Raw genomic sequence first — 6,064 nt, forward strand, 5'->3', positions numbered from 1 at the left:
TAGTAACACTTCAAAAAATAAGAAGAATGAGGTATTAAGATTGTGATGGTAGAAGGAATAAAAATGAGATTAAAAAAATAAAACTAGGACAACATGAATAAATACTGATTAGTGATTAAAAGCTCTTTATCACTTGTCCAATGTTATGTTTTTTTATTTTGGAGTGGATTTTTTGTTTTTAATTTCTTTGTTTAAGACAAAATTCTTTTTTTATACCTGAATCAGAATTTTTTTTATCTTTGATTCGCAAGTTACTTTTTATTTTCGTTCTTTTGTTCTTGTTGTGTTTTTTTTATTGTAGTATTTTTTATTTTTTTATATTTTATATTTTTATTTTTATTTATGTATTTTTATTTGAGAATAAAAATCAGACGAACCTAAGAATGACCATATAAATACTGATAGTGGGAATGTGGAATTTTTACGATGATAATGCATCTCTTAATACTAATAGTAATAAAGTTTAATTATTGATTGGTAAATGTGATAATAGGATGTAGATTTTAATTTTTTTAAATAAATAATTTTAATTTTGAATAAACAAATCTTTTTATTTTTGAAAAAAAAAAACATAATTATAGATGAGTAAAATAATAAAATTAGATTACCTAGTGATTTTTGAACCAAATTCAATTTAATCTCGTTTATTGTACCTAGACTTCTTTATGTGAGGAGAGTTGGAGAAGGAGACACCTTGGACATTGGAAAGTGAACAAGCGAAAATTAGTATTGAGCTGGTTGGTTACGATTGAAATGAATGAAATTAGGATTGGGAGAGAGATGAGACACTAAAGCTGGGTTGGGCCATTGGACATTGGGGTGCTTTTTCTTGTTTACAAAAGTGAACTAAAGTAGACATTGTGTACCTAAATATTAAGGTGAATTCTTTGATATAGAAATAATTTTTTTTTACACACGACAAAATTAATGTGATATAGATTTAGGAGTGATATTTATCTTTTGTTATTATTTTGTTTTGATAAGACAAATGCATAGAAGTTTAGATTTTGTCTTTTTTTTAATTAAATATTAATACTAATAAAATTTTAATTATAAATATATTTTTGTTGTATTAGACCAAAAAAATTGGACAAAAAAAATAATCTAAATTATTGTGTATAATACTAAATTTTTCTTTAATTTTGTATAAGAAATTAACAAGTGTTATTTTTATTTTGTGAGAGTACCTTTAAAAAAAAATTGTCAATAATACTAAATTTTTTGTGAGGGTACCTTTAAACAAAATTTGTCAATAATACTAAATTTTTTTTACATTTTGTATAAAAAATTAACAAGTGTTATTTTTATTTTGTGAGAGTACCTTTAAAAAAAATTTGTCATTTGATTTATGAATTAATTAAAAAAATTCTTTAGTTCATGAATTATTTATTTTTTAAAATTAATTTATAATATTTCGATTTATAGTAAGAATGATAATTTATTTAGAATTACAAATATAACAATAAAATTAAATTTAAAAAGATGAAAAAATATTCATATGCAAAACTGGAACATAAATAAATATTCATACATATCAAATAATTTTAAATAGTGAAAATTTTAAAAAATATTCATACGTATCAAATAATTTGGGTTATGTTTCAGACTTCAGGTTTGTTCTTTATGTTTTTTTCCCTCATCTTTTCAAATTTAACTTTGTTGTTATATTTGTAATTTTAAATAAATTATCATTCATACTATAAATCAAAATATTATAAATTAATTTAAAAAATAAATAATTCATGGATTAAAGAATTTTTTTTAACTAATTCATAAACACTTTTTAATTTTGATATTGAATTCATAATAGTATTTTTCAACAAGGTATAAAATTTGGTGTGTTTTTTTATATAGAGATCACAAATCTAACCTTTTAACTTGTGAAGTTTAATTTTTTTGAAATTTTTAAAATACAAAATCGACCCTCCGATTTGTGAACTTACACAAATATGATCTTTCAATTTGTGAATTTTAATTTTTAAAAATTTTTAAAATACAAAACCGACCTTCCGATTTTTGAATTACTTACACAAAATTGATTCTCTGATTTGTGAACTTACACAAATTTGATCCTCCGATTGATGAATTTTAATTTTTTTTAATTTTTAAAATACAAATAAGACTCTCTGATTTGTGATTACATCTATACTAAATTAAAACATACCACTTCTACATAACCGAGAATAATACAACAATAATTCTATATACAGAAATAAGCTATTCATAAATCAAATGACAAAAATTTTTAAAATTACTCCCACAAAATAAAAATAACACCTATTATTTTCTTATACAAAATGTAAAAAAAATTCAGTGTTATACATAATAATTTAGAGACTAAACTTTGAATTTGAATGTTTATCTTTTAAATATTTATTGTTTATAGTATTTAACATTATTTATCGCATACTTAGAATATTTAATAAAAATTAATTAATTTTATTGATAAAGGAAACACAATAAAATATGTTCTTTTAATAACAATTCATTATAGCCCAAAAATTATTTTTTTTTGACCCAATACCACAAAAATATATTTTTAATTAATGTTTCATTAGAATTAACGTATTTAATTGAAAAAGACAAAATCTGAACTTTTATGCATTTGTCTATCGAATCTAAAAAAATAGGTGCCACTCTTAAATTCATGTCACATTGACTTCCTCATTATTTCTACGCCATAAAACTCACCAAATATTAATCTAAAAAAATAAGTACATAGACGGGTTAAAGAGTCTGCCACTGCGAGTTAGAGCTGCTATCGTTATTTAACTTAATTTAGTCCTTTATAACTCTAATTCCCAATTTACTCTTTTTTCTCCTTTGCTCTCCTTCTTCTTTTCTGCTGTTGTTGAGCGTGATTTGAATCATGATGGGTGGAAGCAGCAAGCATGTTAGTAGCTCCAGTAATGGACAATCCAAGAGAAGCTGTTTTACATACTTGGGAGTTATCTCTAACTGTTAGTTTTTTTTTCCTTTTTGTGAAGATGTACCAACTTCTTGGTGATATTAAGTTAGAATTTGACGATTATACTCGAATGAGTATTACTACAGAGAGCAGGATTTGGATATTACAATAGCAAAAGTAAAATACTCTGGGTGATGTAGAATATAGTAGAGAACATTTTGCTTCTCATCCATGCCAAGTAATAGCGTCAAGAATTTCTGCAAGCAAGCTAGCTTCGTTTTTATTAACAGTGTCTTTGGATAGCAAATTACCTCACAGTTTGCAAATTAGTGGCCAAAATCAGGTACTAAAGAAAGGAAGCTGTCTTGGTGAGAGGCAACCACCAAAAGTGAATTCAAGTGCCAATTTAAAGGTAATTTAATTTTCGGCTGTTCTTGATGTACAGATTAGTGGTTAAAAGGGGATTGTGCATGTTTTGGAAGGTTCGAAATTAAGGATTGAAGGTTCAGATTCTGTTGTTTTGCTTCTGACAGCTTCTTCTTCTTTTGATGGACCATTCACATAACCTAAAGACTCTAAGAAGGACCCTACTTCAGATTCCCTCAATACAATGAAGTTGGTTAAAAAATTGTCATATGCTAACCTTTATTCACATCACTTGGATGACTATTAGAACCTATTTCATCGTGTGTCATTGAAACTCTGTAAAAGGTCAAATTTTTCCTCTCAAACCATTTCAACTTCGGCAAGGGTCAAGTCTTTCCAAACAGATGAGGATCCTTCACTTGTGGAGCTTTTGTTTCAATATGGTCGATATCTACTTATTTCAAGTTTTTCTAATATATATATATAGAAGTAATTTAACTGTCCTTTTTTCTTGTCATCTAGTGGTGCTCTTCACTTGAACATTAATCTTTAAATGAACTATTGACCATCTCTTCCTTGCAACTTACGTGAGTCTCAAGAGCAGCTTGATTATATTTTCTTTTTATCACTCAGTGAAAGTAAAACTGCAAAGGTATCTCCTCCTTTCACCTTTTTCCCCAATTGAGGCCAAAAGCAAAAGAAACAGGGGCTGCTATATAACATATAGCCATTAGCAGAGCATTTGGTCACCATCTGGTCACCACATTGGAGCTACTAATATGGTTGTTACCTCCACTCATCATGACTCATTCAAACCACGCTTAATAACGACAGAGAAAAAGAAGGAAAGCAGAGAAGAAGAAAGAGTAAATTGGAGATTAAATTGGGGATTAGGGTTATAAACCACTTCAGGACTAAATTGAGTTAAATAACGATAGTAGCCATGTCATATAGCTGTTATCTATCCAACGTGGTATTTTTCTGTACACGTCAGCACGCTGTTAAGGAATATTCTCCGAAAAATGTTTTAGGAATGACCTTGAGTTACCTTTGTTAAATTCATGGACAATATTGGAGCCAATGCAAGTTTAGGGACGACTTTAAGTCTCAATTGCAAATTTAGGAACCACTTTGAGATTTAACCCTAATAATAAACTTAATCACGGAAAAAATTATCTCTCTAAATTCAATTGATGATTTTATATTTATAACTTCAATTGATTTTATATTTATAACTTCAAAAAATACATTTTTTATATTTAGATGCAACTATGCCAATCCAAATTGATCTTAAAGGACTAGAATATTAATGTACCAAAAAAGTATTATGAAAATCTTCTTATACATTCATGAGTACATGTTTCCATTGAAAATGTGAATAGCAAATAATACTATATAAATGTTCTATGTCTGACGCGCTTTTCCAGCTAATAATCTTTATTCTTTAGCATTCCCGTAGTTAGAGGTCACACATAATTTGACTTCTATTTTTTCAAACCCCTTTCTCTAAAATTCTAGCTTTTAGTCCACTCATAATTCTGGTGATCTATGTTTTATTATTTGCGACTTTCAGAGAGACACAACTAGGCACGGCACGTTCTTCACCAACTAAACCTGTTGATAAACATTTTTTTTTTCAAATTCAATCTTGATGACCTTTGTTTAATTACTTAAGCCCGGAAGCAATTTATTTTAAAGTGGTGGGGTTATGACTATTTCATTACAAGGTTTATGACTTTAAGGTATCTCACATTTTCCTATGTTATTCACTCAATGTTATTTAATTATTTGTAATCATATTATAATCTCTAAGTCAACTAATTTTGTTTAATAGTTTATCCATTCTCTCAAGTCAACTCAACTCTTGTTGCCGAGTTTACATGGGAAGAAGAATGTGATATTCTAGGCATAAATTTTAAGAATTTCTTTTAAGGGTTTGGTTAATCTGTATTTTTAGTTATTAAGTTACTTGCTAAGGAAGCAAGAATAAAAGTTTTTTATTAAAGTTTTTTTTATTTTATCTTCAATGCACTTGTAAATTGTAATAATGATTTCTTGTTAATAATTGTAACATAAAATAAGGAATTTAAATTTCACTTTTTCTTCTTTTAACTAAAACATTGGGGAATTCAAGAATTAATACACTTTTATCTGTCAAAGTCTAGTTTAACATGCTTTTCTTTCTACACCAAAAAGAAAGAAAAAAAAAAACGAAAAAATCATGTGATTTTTTTTTTTGGTGACTAAAAAATCATGTGATTTGATCAAGATATATAATTTCATGTTTTTATTTGGTATAAATGAATAATTTCATTTTTGAAAGACTAATAATTCAATAAATCAGTCTATAAAAATAAAAATTCCATCCCCATTTATACAGATATTTTTTTGTTTTTGGTATATTTACAATATTTTGAATTTTTTATTTTTCATAATATCTCTCAATTTTATAGTAACTAATCTATTATGAATTTAAGTTCTATTTAAGATATTATTATTGATTAATAGATTAATGCATATACAAAATGAAATTCAAACTTTTTATACTTACTTAATTGGACGAGTATAAACAAAATTCACTGCAAAATTAACGGCCAACATATAATATATCTTAAGTCTTAGTCAAATATGAAGAGATAGGATAAATAACTCTATAAAATAAGACAACCGTATTTGGCGTGCTGCGTGCATGGCAATCATCTGAATAATTAAGGTTAGTAAACTATGTTGCACTTATAATGGTTTGTTATATATATAATCACAACATTGCTAAGCCTAAAACATAAAATA

This window comes from Arachis ipaensis, chromosome B05 (genome assembly GCF_000816755.2).
Source record: "Arachis ipaensis cultivar K30076 chromosome B05, Araip1.1, whole genome shotgun sequence".
Classification (NCBI taxonomy): Eukaryota; Viridiplantae; Streptophyta; class Magnoliopsida; order Fabales; family Fabaceae; genus Arachis; species Arachis ipaensis.